Raw genomic sequence first — 13,705 nt, 5'->3', positions numbered from 1 at the left:
TATCTTTCACAAAGACTCTGAAAATTATGGATTGTGTGTGTTGTGATAGTGTTGAGGGCCTCTGTGCAGCTTAGTGTGCTGGAATTTAAACTTATGAACTTCTGATCAGAAGATCTTAACCACTAAGCTACTACTTCAACACGTGGGGAGGAAAAGTTTGATTGTTTTATTTCTCTCGCTCCTCCTCCTTCTCCTTCTCTTTTTCAATATTCTCCTCATTCTTTTCTTTTTCTCCTTTTTCTTCTTCTCCTCCTCTTTCTCCTTCTGTTTCTCCTTCTCTTTCTCCTTCTCCTTTCCTCCCCCTTCTTTTTTTACTTTATTTTTCCTTTTTCTTCTCTCTTTCTCCTTATTTCCATTCTTCTTCTCCTAACCTTCTCCCTTATTTTCCTTCTCTTTCTCTTCCCTTTCCCCTCCCTTTTCTTCTTCATTTCCTTTTACTTCTCCTGGCTGAAATTCTGCGCTTCACTATTTCTTGTTCCATTTCTTCTCAGCATGTTCTCACTGAGACATGTTATATTCATCATTTCTTTACTGTAAGAGGGAGAAAAGTCTCTAATTCAGCAAGAACAATTTAACATCTCTCTCTCTCTCTCTCTCTCTCACTCCCTCTCTCTCTCTCTCTCTCTCTCTCACTCTCTCTCTCTCTCTCTCTCTCTCTCTCTCTCTTTCCTCCTATCTGTAAACATGTAAATGTTTTTTATTTATTGGTATGTTACTGAGACACTGAAATGAAAAAGCTAAAAAAGAGGTGAAATTTATCTTGTGCGTTCTTTGTTCCTGTAGGAGAATCCTGAAGGTTCTGTGTAGAACTCTAGATAAAGGTTGTGATTAAAGCCTTATGTTGAAAGAGAAACCTCGAGGTAAATCTAAAATCAGGTCATAAAACAACAAAAATTAATAATTCTGTAGATCAAACATTTAAAAACAAAACCCTTTTCTCTTTAGAATCAGAAGGTGTCTGTGTGAATGTGGTGTGAATGTGGTGTCTGTGTGAATGTGGTGTCTGTGTGAATGTGGTGTGAATGTGGTGTCTGTGTGAATGTGGTGTGAATGTGGTGTGAATGTGGTGTCTGTGTGAATGTGGTGTCTGTGTGAATGTGGTGTGAATGTGGTGTCTGTGTGAATGTGGTGTCTGTGTGAATGTGGTGTGAATGTGGTGTCTGTGTGAATGTGGTGTGAATGTGGTGTGAATGTGGTGTCTGTGTGAATGTGGTGTGAATTTGGTGTGAATGTGGTGTCTGTGTGAATGTGGTGTGAATGTGGTGTCTGTGTGAATGTGGTGTGAATGTGGTGTCTGTGTGAATGTGGTGTGAATGTGGTGTGAATGTGGTGTCTGTGTGAATGTGGTGTGAATGTGGTGTCTGTGTGAATGTGGTGTGAATGTGGTGTCTGTGTGAATGTGCTGTCTGTGTGAATGTGTTGTCTGTGTGAATGTGGTGTCTGTGTGAATGTGGTGTGAATGTGGTGTCTGTGTGAATGTGGTGTCTGTGTGAATGTGGTGTCTGTGTGAAAGTGGTGTCTGTGTGAATGTGGTGTGAATGTGGTGTCTGTGTGAATGTGGTGTGAATGTGGTGTCTGTGTGAATGTGGTGTGAATGTGGTGTCTGTGTGAATGTGGTGTCTGTGTGAATATGGTGTCTGTGTGAATGTGGTGTGAATGTGGTGTCTGTGTGAATGTGGTGTCTGTGTGAATGTGGTGTCTGTGTGAATGTGGTGTGAATGTGGTGTCTGTGTGAATGTGGTGTGAATGTGGTGTCTGTGTGAATGTGGTGTGAATGTGGTGTCTGTGTGAATGTGGTGTCTGTGTGAATGTGGTGTGAATGTGGTGTCTGTGTGAATATGGTGTCTGTGTGAATGTGGTGTGAATGTGGTGTCTGTGTGAATGTGGTGTCTGTGTGAATGTGGTGTCTGTGTGAATGTGGTGTGAATGTGGTGTCTGTGTGAATGTGGTGTGAATGTGGTGTCTGTGTGAATGTGGTGTCTGTGTGAATGTGGTGTGAATGTGGTGTCTGTGTGAATATGGTGTCTGTGTGAATGTGGTGTGAATGTGGTGTCTGTGTGAATGTGGTGTCTGTGTGAATGTGGTGTGAATGTGGTGTCTGTGTGAATGTGGTGTGAATGTGGTGTCTGTGTGAATGTGGTGTGAATGTGGTGTCTGTGTGAATGTGGTGTCTGTGTGAATATGGTGTCTGTGTGAATGTGGTGTGAATGTGGTGTCTGTGTGAATGTGGTGTGAATGTGGTGTCTGTGTGAATGTGGTGTGAATGTGGTGTCTGTGTGAATGTGGTGTGAATGTGGTGTCTGTGTGAATGTGGTGTCTGTGTGAATGTGGTGTCTGTGTGAATGTGGTGTCTGTGTGAATGTGGTGTCTGTGTGAATGTGGTGTGAATGTGGTGTCTGTGTGAATGTGGTGTGAATGTGGTGTCTGTGTGAATGTGGTGTGAATGTGGTGTCTGTGTGAATGTGGTGTGAATGTGGTGTCTGTGTGAATGTGGTGTCTGTGTGAATGTGGTGTCTGTGTGAATGTGGTGTCTGTGTGAATGTGGTGTGAATGTGGTGTCTGTGTGAATGTGGTGTGAATGTGGTGTCTGTGTGAATGTGGTGTGAATGTGGTGTCTGTGTGAATGTGGTGTGAATGTGGTGTCTGTGTGAATGTGGTGTCTGTGTGAATATGGTGTCTGTGTGAATGTGGTGTGAATGTGGTGTCTGTGTGAATGTGGTGTCTGTGTGAATATGGTGTCTGTGTGAATGTGGTGTGAATGTGGTGTCTGTGTGAATGTGGTGTCTGTGTGAATATGGTGTCTGTGTGAATGTGGTGTGAATGTGGTGTCTGTGTGTTAATGTGGTGTCTGTGTGAATATGGTGTCTGTGTGAATGTGGTGTGAATGTGGTGTCTGTGTGAATGTGGTGTCTGTGTGAATGTGGTGTGAATGTGGTGTCTGTGTGAATGTGTTGTCTGTGTGAATGTGGTGTCTGTGTGAATGTGGTGTGAATGTGGTGTCTGTGTGAATGTGTTGTCTGTGTGAATGTGGTGTCTGTGTGAATGTGGTGTAAATGTGGTGTCTGTGTGAATATGGTGTCTGTGTGAATGTGGTGTCTGTGTGAATATGGTGTCTGTGTGAATGTGGTGTCTGTGTGAATGTGGTGTCTGTGTGAATATGGTGTCTGTGTGAATGTGGTGTGAATGTGGTGTCTGTGTGAATGTGGTGTCTGTGTGAATATGGTGTCTGTGTGAATGTGGTGTGAATGTGGTGTCTGTGTGAATGTGGTGTCTGTGTAAATGTGGTGTCTGTGTGAATGTGGTGTGAATGTGGTGTCTGTGTGAATGTGGTGTCTGTGTGAATGTGGTGTCTGTGTGAATGTGGTGTCTGTGTGAATATGGTGTCTGTGTGAATGTGGTGTCTGTGTGAATGTGGTGTCTGTGTGAATGTGGTGTGAATGTGGTGTCTGTGTGAATGTGGTGTGAATGTGGTGTCTGTGTGAATGTGGTGTCTGTGTGAAGATGGTGTCTGTGTGAATGTGGTGTCTGTGTGAATGTGGTGTCTGTGTGAATATGGTGTCTGTGTAAATGTGGTGTGAATGTGGTGTCTGTGTGAATGTGGTGTCTGTGTGAATGTGGTGTCTGTGTGAATATGGTGTCTGTGTAAATGTGGTGTGAATGTGGTGTCTGTGTGAATGTGGTGTCTGTGTGAATGTGGTGTCTGTGTGAATGTGGTTTCTGTGTGAATATGGTGTCTGTGTGAATGTGGTGTCTGTGTGAATGTGGTGTCTGTGTGAATGTGGTGTGAATGTGGTGTCTGTGTGAATGTGGTGTCTGTGTGAATGTGGTGTCTGTGTGAATGTGGTGTGAATGTGGTGTGAATGTGGTGTGAATGTGGTGTCTGTGTGAATGTGGTGTGAATGTGGTGTCTGTGTGAATGTGGTGTCTGTGTGAATGTGGTGTGAATGTGGTGTCTGTGTGAATGTGGTGTCTGTGTGAATATGGTGTCTGTGTGAATGTGGTGTGAATGTGGTGTCTGTGTGAATGTGGTGTCTGTGTGAATATCGTGTCTGTGTGAATGTGGTGTGAATGTGCTGTCTGTGTGAATGTGGTGTCTGTGTAAATGTGGTGTCTGTGTGAATGTGGTGTGAATGTGGTGTCTGTGTAAATGTGGTGTCTGTGTGAATGTGGTGTCTGTGTGAATGTGGTGTCTGTGTGAATGTGGTGTCTGTGTGAATGTGGTGTGAATGTGGTGTGAATGTGGTGTCTGTGTGAATGTGGTGTCTGTGTGAATGTGGTGTGAATGTGGTGTGAATGTGGTGTCTGTGTGAATGTGGTGTGAATATGGTGTCTGTGTGAATGTGGTGTCTGTGTGAATATGGTGTCTGTGTGAATGTGGTGTCTGTGTGAATGTGGTGTCTGTGTGAATGTGGTGTGAATGTGGTGTCTGTGTGAATGTGGTGTCTGTGTGAATGTGTCTGTGTGAATGTGGTGTCTGTGTGAATGTGGTGTGAATGTGGTGTCTGTGTGAATGTGGTGTGAATGTGGTGTCTGTGTGAATGTGGTGTCTGTGTAAATGTGGTGTCTGTGTGAATGTGGTGTGAATGTGGTGTGAATGTGGTGTCTGTGTGAATATGGTGTCTGTGTGAATGTGGTGTCTGTGTGAATGTGGTGTCTGTGTGAATATGGTGTCTGTGTGAATGTGGTGTCTGTGTGAATGTGGTGTGAATGTGGTGTCTGTGTGAATGTGGTGTCTGTGTGAATGTGGTGTCTGTGTGAATGTGGTGTCTGTGTGAATGTGGTGTGAATGTGGTGTCTGTGTGAATGTGGTGTCTGTGTGAATGTGGTGTCTGTGTGAATATGGTGTCTGTGTGAATGTGGTGTGAATGTGGTGTCTGTGTGAATGTGGTGTCTGTGTGAATGTGGTGTCTGTGTGAATATGGTGTCTGTGTGAATGTGGTGTGAATGTGGTGTCTGTGTGAATATGGTGTCTGTGTGAATGTGGTGTGAATGTGGTGTCTGTGTGAATGTGGTGTCTGTGTGAATATGGTGTCTGTGTGAATGTGGTGTGAATGTGGTGTCTGTGTGAATGTGGTGTCTGTGTGAATATGGTGTCTGTGTGAATGTGGTGTGAATGTGCTGTCTGTGTGAATGTGGTGTCTGTGTAAATGTGGTGTCTGTGTGAATGTGGTGTGAATGTGGTGTCTGTGTAAATGTGGTGTCTGTGTGAATGTGGTGTCTGTGTGAATGTGGTGTCTGTGTGAATGTGGTGTCTGTGTGAATGTGGTGTCTGTGTGAATGTGGTGTGAATGTGGTGTGAATGTGGTGTCTGTGTGAATGTGGTGTAAATATGGTGTCTGTGTGAATGTGGTGTGAATGTGGTGTCTGTGTGAATGTGGTGTCTGTGTGAATGTGGTGTCTGTGTGAATATGGTGTCTGTGTGAATGTGGTGTCTGTGTGAATGTGGTGTCTGTGTGAATGTGGTGTGAATGTGGTGTCTGTGTGAATGTGGTGTCTGTGTGAATGTGGTGTCTGTGTGAATGTGGTGTCTGTGTGAATGTGGTGTGAATGTGGTGTCTGTGTGAATGTGGTGTCTGTGTGAATGTGGTGTCTGTGTGAATGTGGTGTGAATGTGGTGTCTGTGTGAATATGGTGTCTGTGTGAATGTGGTGTCTGTGTGAATGTGGTGTCTGTGTGAATATGGTGTCTGTGTGAATGTGGTGTCTGTGTGAATGTGGTGTCTGTGTGAATGTGGTGTCTGTGTGAATGTGGTGTGAATGTGGTGTCTGTGTGAATGTGGTGTCTGTGTGAATGTGGTGTCTGTGTGAATATGGTGTCTGTGTGAATGTGGTGTCTGTGTGAATGTGGTGTCTGTGTGAATGTGGTGTCTGTGTGAATGTGGTGTGAATGTGGTGTCTGTGTGAATGTGGTGTCTGTGTGAATGTGGTGTCTGTGTGAATGTGGTGTGAATGTGGTGTCTGTGTGAATGTGGTGTCTGTGTGAATGTGGTGTCTGTGTGAATGTGGTGTCTGTGTGAATATGGTGTCTGTGTGAATGTGGTGTCTGTGTGAATGTGGTGTCTGTGTAAATATGGTGTCTGTGTGAATGTGGTGTCTGTGTGAATGTGGTGTCTGTGTGAATGTGGTGTGAATGTGGTGTCTGTGTGAATGTGGTGTCTGTGTGAATGTGGTGTCCGTGTGAATGTGGTGTGAATGTGGTGTCTGTGTGAATGTGGTGTCTGTGTAAATGTGGTGTCTGTGTGAATGTGGTGTGAATGTGGTGTCTGTGTGAATGTGGTGTCTGTGTGAATGTGGTGTGAATGTGGTGTCTGTGTGAATGTGGTGTCTGTGTGAATGTGGTGTGAATGTGGTGTCTGTGTGAATGTGGTGTCTGTGTGAATGTGGTGTGAATGTGGTGTCTGTGTGAATGTGGTGTCTGTGTGAATGTGGTGTGAATGTGGTGTCTGTGTGAATGTGGTGTGAATGTGGTGTCTGTGTAAATGTGGTGTCTGTGTGAATGTGGTGTGAATGTGGTGTCTGTGTGAATGTGGTGTCTGTGTCAATGTGGTGTCTGTGTCAATGTGGTGTCTGTGTGAATGTGGTGTCTGTGTCAATGTGGTGTCTGTGTCAATGTGGTGTCTGTGTGAATGTGGTGTGAATGTGGTGTCTGTGTCAATGTGGTGTCTGTGTGAATGTGGTGTCTGTGTCAATGTGGTGTCTGTGTCATTGTGGTGTCTGTGTGAATGTGGTGTGAATGTGGTGTCTGTGTAAATGTGGTGTCTGTGTGAATGTGGTGTGAATGTGGTGTCTGTGTGAATGTGGTGTCTGTGTGAATGTGGTGTCTGTGTGAATGTGGTGTCTGTGTCAATGTGGTGTCTGTGTCAATGTGGTGTCTGTGTGAATGTGGTGTCTGTGTGAATGTGGTGTGAATGTGGTGTCTGTGTCAATGTGGTGTCTGTGTGAATGTGGTGTCTGTGTGAATGTGGTGTCTGTGTGAATGTGGTGTCTGTGGGCATCTCGCGGTCCGTCTTTATCACAATTTTTCATTTTGGCACAGAACTTTTGTATTTCACGAATGATCCTGATTTATTGTGAAAAATCTAAGTTTTATGTTGAAATTTGGTAATTTATGAATAAAAATATTGTTATTAATTATAAATTAAGTAAAAGTATACCTAAATACTGTACAGTGTATCATATATTTACCCGAGACAAAGAGCTTGTCGTGTTTACGAAAGCGCAGAAGCTGATTATCATAAGAAATGAGAACATTACAAGAAACCGTAGTTTTCCACTTATTTATTGGTTGTAGTTTCATCTGATGTCAAAAAGGGCGGAGTTGAAGATCTAGCTAATGAAAATAAAGAATGCAGTGACATGTATCTAGCCCCGCCCCTTTTTTGACGTCATTGGACACTTCAACCAATAAACAAGCAGAGAAACTACGCATTGGCTACGCTACAGTACTGTACAGAACTCACTATAAATGTGATCTTTCTATGAATTTACACAAAATTCATCTCGCCGTATTCCCACAAATGTTTTCTGTGTGTTTGAAGAGTGTGGGAGGAGGATTTACTGCTTAAACAATAGAAATAGTCATTTTTGAGGTGACGTACGTTTATGGGGGAAATTCGTTGTTTGCTTTCGGTTTTGACACGTAACTACCGTGATAAACAGGGATGACTGACTGCAGCTCAAACGCCAAAATTACTCAGACACCCGACTTTTCCACACACATGAGGTTTTTACCCAAACTGTTGCACAAAGTTGGAGAGACAATTGTATCAGACGCCTTTGTATACACAAGCATGAATTTGTTTCTTCACTTGAACTAGGAGACCCAAACCTGTTTCAGCATGACAATGCCCCTGTGCACAAAGCAGCTCCATGAAGATCTCAGGAACCCCAGGAACCTCCTCACCTTCTCACCTACATCAGGACCTGACTTTACTAACATCCTTGTAGCTGAATGAATCTCCACAACATCTAGTTGAACATCTTTCCAGAACAATGGAGCTCATTATAACAGGAAACAGGGAATAAATGTGAAATGAGATGTTCAAAAAGCACATAGAGCTTATGGTCAGGTGTCCACATACTTTTGGTTAAATAGTGTAGATATATTTGTTTTTTATTATAAATTGCAAATATAATTAATATAATAGATGATTCTTATTTTAATTTGCTTTATCTTGTATTTTTAGCTTTTGTATTAATAATAAATAAATAAATAAATAAATAAATAAATAAATAAATAAATAAATAAATAATGCCAGATGTTTGGACTCAATTTGAACTTTTTTTCTCAGTACATTTATCAAGTAATGATGGTCTCTCACTAATTATTTTGTAATAAGCAGAACATTTCTCTCTTCTCAGGCACTTTACGCTGTTGGAAACTTCAAGTCCTCGGTGGAATCATCTCCTCGGATACTGAAAAAACCTCCTCCACCTCAGAAAGATGCTCTTCATGCTTTAACGCAACGCGGTCATGACTCTGTCTACCAGAAAGCTCATGCTTCTGAGAGCAATGACGAGCTCGTCGCTCCAGTGGAGGCAGCAGGAATGAACCGTAAAGTCCGTCGTGAAAAAGCTTCGATGGGAAGTTTAAAGCGAGCCAGCGCTGACGTGGAGCTCCTGGCACCCAGGAACCCGATGGGGAAAGAAACCATGCTGACATTTAGCAACACACTGCCCAGAGCAAGCGCTAATGTAAACGGCATGGAAGAACCTGCTCAGAGACACATGACCCTCCACGTACCTTCATCCAAACAGCTGGTGTCCGAGTGGAAGCAGAAATCTCTGGAAATGCGGACATTGAGCTTGAGGGAGGACGGCCTGCACGGCAGCTCTATAGATGTTGTAGAAGAAACAAATGAAGAGTTCAAGGAGACCTTAGACATGGACTTGCCCACTTCCTTGTATCCCAGTGTTCAGGCAGCTGCAGCAGCCACCAGAGTCTCAATTTCCCAAAGACCTGGTGCACCACCATTGGTTCACATCCCAGAAGAAGCTGCCAAGCCTCCTCCTGTATCTCCTAAAAGTGCCACGACTAGAGCTAAATGGCTTTCTATGATGGAAAAAGGTCCAGTACCGGTAACAACACCAGAGCCACCTCGACTCCCAAACAAGCCGCTGGTCATGCAGGTCACAACCACTCCAAAGTCTTCTGAAACAGCCTCTTCTTGTGCTACTTCAAGTGTTTCCTCGAGCACCGAGTCCCCGTATTTCCGCATGCCATCTGAACGAGATTCATGCAGTATCGTCACCATTGATGCTCACGCCCCTCATCATCCTGTAGTCCGCCTTTCCTCAGTAAGCTCCAACACCTGGGATTGGAGGAGCAGTACTAACGGGAGCACAGAAGTCCAAGAAACCAGTCGGACCATGCCCAGGAAGGAGTTCCGAGCTGCCAAAACGGACTCATTTGGCTCAGAACCTCCACCACATCCAGATCTGGTGCCACAGTTCCACCAAAAACCTTCTGTACACGCTCAGGAATGGGATCCCGGGCAGCCGCACCCCGAACCGGATCATTTCTTCAAGAACTTGCATTTGGAACAACGACTTAATGACGCAAATATTTAAAAATAAAAAACTTCAGTATGGGTGAGACTCAAACCCAGAGTCTAATCTGGGGGCAGAAAGTGTACCAGCAAATGAAAGTCAAATCTTTGAAGAAGGAAAAAAAAATTTGAGGAAATGTTTTTTTTTTATAGCTGATGGAGTTCATTGTGAAATAGATCTCTGTTTTTTTTTTTAGGGGGGAGGGGGGGTATTCCTGATTTTCCTAGCTGTCATAAAGGAGGTAAGAACTTTCAGATCCAAGATGGTGGTTATTTAACGAGAAGACGATGTGTCTTTCTATTGTTTGTACAAATTGGGGTTCCGTTTCAATTCATCATTTATCTTCAGGGGGAGGAGGAAACTGGGGACGGGGCAGAAAGCAAATCTTCACCTAGATCAGGGTGTTAACATTGGATTCTTTTCTGCTAGCAGAAGGTGTTCATGTGACTCTGTCATGTGTTTTATGTAGGACAGAAATGTCTTACCTTTGGCTGACCCTGCAAGACACTTTTTGGAAATATCATTTTTATTATTGTCATCTAGTATTATTAAGGAACTGTTTGTGTGTGTGTGTGTGTGTGTGTGTGTGTGTGTGTGTGTGTGTGTGTGTGTGTGTGTGGGTAGGTGGGGGGGGATATTCGGTGATTGTACATCACGTTTCAGAAAAAAAAGTTAAACTCAAAATAGTGGCATTGAACAGTTGCGACAAGATAAAGGGGATAAACAAAGGGGGCGGGGCTTAGAGGTGATCAGTTCACATCAGTGAGTTCAAAACACTTACACAACTATCAATTATTCAATATTTATATGTTGGTAAGACTGGTGGTGTGTTAAAATTAGACTGATCTGTGTGTCATGATGATGATGATGATGATGATGATGTGAAAGAGTAAAAGTTGAGCAATCAGACTCGATATCCGAACCAGCAAGAAGATGAGATTGTAATAAATTGATTCGAGTGGATTATGCAACCAACCAAACTTTAATTAACTCAAAAACAAAAAAATCAGGACTTCACTGTTTCCAGCATCATGGACTTAAATTTTTTTTAAATGTGAAAAAGACCTTCTGAGTTTTATACGAGGAAAAATTGTAAAAAGTTCCTCTTCATTATCCTAATGTATTTCGAGTTTTTAAAATACAAGACGTTTTGTGTTTTGGAGGCAATCTGAGCCTCGTCTGAGACCTCGTCTGGGACTCGACTCGGCCTCATCTGAGCCTCGTCTGAGACCTCGTCTGGGCCTCGTCTAAAACCTCGTCTGGGCCTCGACTGGGTCTCGTCTGGACATCATCTGTACCTCGTCTGAGCATCAAACTGAGCCTAGTCTGGGCCTCGTCTGGGTCTCGTCTGGGTCTCGTCTGGGCCTTGCCTGAGCCATGTCTGAGTGTTTTTATACTTACCTGTTGAAGTGTTGCTTGTTTTCATGAGGGTGTGTTGCATGACATTTTATTTATGTGTGTGTTAGTTTGTGGACAGACTGTAGGTCTGTTCTACTGTATAGCAGCAACAGAGGCTTCTTTCTTAACAACTTTTTTGCTAAAATAAAATTGAATTCTTACGCTTACACTCTGAACATTTCAAACTGATTTGTAGAAATGAAGCAAAGATTCACTCCTTTCATCCTTCGTCAGACACATCAAAGACCTGTTCAGGAAGAAGGTGAAGTTTGGAGACTTTATTTATTTTGGAGAAAAAAATCACAGCATGCGTTCTGCAATGAGAACCATGTCCAAGAAGTTCTCAGAAGGGGAAACACAGGTGAACGAAATACACCTTCACACACAACATACTGTAACTCAATCACACTGTAAGTGATTAGCAGCTAGCTGTTAGCTATGTGAGTCAGTATTGATGTTACTGTAAGCCTGCTAATAATCATGTCTATTTATCCAGCTTTTATGTAGTAATGGTTTCATTTTATCCAGCTTGCTACTGTACACCACAGCACAGCTGAATCCTGCACACCTGATTGGTCAGACGGTGGTGATTATTTCTCTAGAATAGCAGATCTGACAGTAGTGGAGGTTTATATTAATCAGGCAGATCTAATGTTTAATTGTTTATATAGTAACAACTCATTAACAGAGATATCTCTATGGGGTTATGGAAGGAGTCTCCAGTGACAGAGGAAAAGTTAAAAAATTTCATCTAAAGTCCTACAATGGATATTTAAATTACTGAGTAGAAAATCTAAATACAAAAAGTAAAATACTGTAAAATATGATGTAGTATGGTTTAAGAAGAAGAAGAAGAAATAATAAAGTTAGTAACCACAATAATAATTATGATAGTTAAAACATATATAATAATATTAATAATAATTTATAATTTATAAGTCACCACCAGGGGGCACCACCAAGGTGAGTTTAACACTGCAGCAAGGGACGAATTACTGAGAAGCTTCACACAGATACACTGGGTGTGTGAAAATATAATTCATTCTATCTATCTATCTATCTATCTATCTATCTATCTATCTATCTATCTATCTATCTATCTATCTATCTATCTATCTATCTATCTATCTATCTATCTATCTATCTACAGTATTTATTCAGTGATTTGTTTACAGAGACACTTACATGGTCATTTACAAGATGAAAGATTAGTGAAAAGCTGAACATCATGAGGAAAAGTCACCAAAACAGTTCAAAACAGTTGTTACACTTTTTTATGAACTGTTTATACTTTTGTGTTTTCTTTCCTGTAGAATTTACACAAAAAAACACAATTTGCCTTCATTTCAAATCCCCAGGAGAAGCGTAATGTACAGAAACAATGTACAGTGAAAGGAGACGTGTTGAATTGTGATCATTGTGTTTGTTGTGTTAGTGATGATGTTCATTGTGACTGTATGAGATCCTGTGTGTGATGCAGCTCTGATCTACTGCACGTCTCTATAACACTGATGCTTTCTGTAGACGTGGCGTCACAATGATGGTGGATTGATTCAGGTAGAACATCACTGAAAGAATAGTGATGTGTTTTTTACATTGTCTAAAGTAGCTTCATTTCACTTTAAAGACAGTTTGGCACACCCCTGGAATTCCCTCATCAGCCTCATGAGGTCGTCACCTGGAAAGGTTTTCCAACACACATAAGAAGTTCCGAGAGGTTTTGAGTGCTTGTTGGCTGCTTTTCCTTTTCTCTCTGTAAGAGAAAGAGAGAGAGAGAGAGAGAGAGAGAGAGAGAGAGAGAGAGAGAGAGAGAGAGAGAGAGAGAGAGAGAGAGAGAGGTGGACTCTCATCCCAAACCATCTCACCTGTATTTAGATGTGATGATTATGGAGGCAACATCATCTGATGTAACTAGATCAGAAACTAGAGGTGTCGTTGTTCTGTTGGAAAAGAAAAGATGCTCCCACTAAGTGTAAACCAGATGGACGGCTGCATGTTGCAGCAGAATGCTGTGGTCACCATGCTGGTTAAGTGTCTGCTCAATTCTGACTTAATCGCCAACAATGTCACCAGCAAAGCACCTTCACACCATGGCACCTGCTCAGCCATGCTTCAGAGTGGAAGCCACACATTCAGGAACCGTCCGTCCACTCTCTGTACGTCTAACATAGACACAATTGCTTAGAACCAAACATCTCACATTTACACTCTTCAGACCAAAGGATAGTTTTCCACTGTTATAATGTTCCTGGTGTTTCTTGGTCTGAGTAAGTCTCTTCTGCTTGTTGTTCTTCAGACATAATGTGAAGCATTTATATGTAAATGAGTTGTTTCTGAGGCTGGAAATTCTAATAAATGTATCCTCTGCAGCAGAGGTAGCTCTTGATCTTCCTGGGACGGTCCTCGTGAGAGCCTGTTTCATCATAGAGTTTGATGGTTTTGGAGACGTCATTGGGAGATACATTTAAAGTTCTTGAGATGTTTGGAAATGAGTAAGCTTTATTTGTTAAAGTAATGATGGATCTTTTCTCTTTCCATTACTGAGTGTTTCTTGACATAATCTGGATTTGTACAGCAGTTGGAGTAGCACTAATAGTGATATTGACTCTGTACTCACACTTTAATCTACACAACACAACTGATGCTCTAAAGCACATTGTGAAAGAAATGTCACAAACAAACTCATTATATGGATTATATATATATATATATATATATATATATATATATATATATATATATATATATATATATATATA

The 13,705-nt window shown here is 42.1% G+C and overlaps 1 protein-coding gene and 1 pseudogene across 2 annotated transcripts in view; both read left to right on the top strand.

The window, feature by feature from the left end:
• LOC310729670 (phospholipid phosphatase-related protein type 3-like) overlaps nucleotides 1-11,113 on the top strand; it is a 26,754-nt gene extending 15,641 nt beyond the window's left edge. The window contains exon 7 of the mRNA XM_083548129.1: nucleotides 8,361-11,113. The gene's annotated coding sequence lies outside the window, so the exon portion shown is untranslated. The remainder of the gene's footprint in view (nucleotides 1-8,360) is intronic.
• On the top strand, nucleotides 8,334-11,113 carry LOC310729697 (phospholipid phosphatase-related protein type 3 pseudogene; annotated as a pseudogene). Its single transcript has one exon. The product of its transcript is annotated as a phospholipid phosphatase-related protein type 3 pseudogene (transcript).
• Nucleotides 11,114-13,705: the final 2,592 nt, after the last annotated feature.

Source organism: Silurus aristotelis (assembly GCF_946808225.1).
Source record: "Silurus aristotelis genome assembly, chromosome: 8".
NCBI lineage: Eukaryota > Metazoa > Chordata > Actinopteri > Siluriformes > Siluridae > Silurus > Silurus aristotelis.
This window is presented reverse-complemented; position numbering and strand designations above follow the sequence as displayed.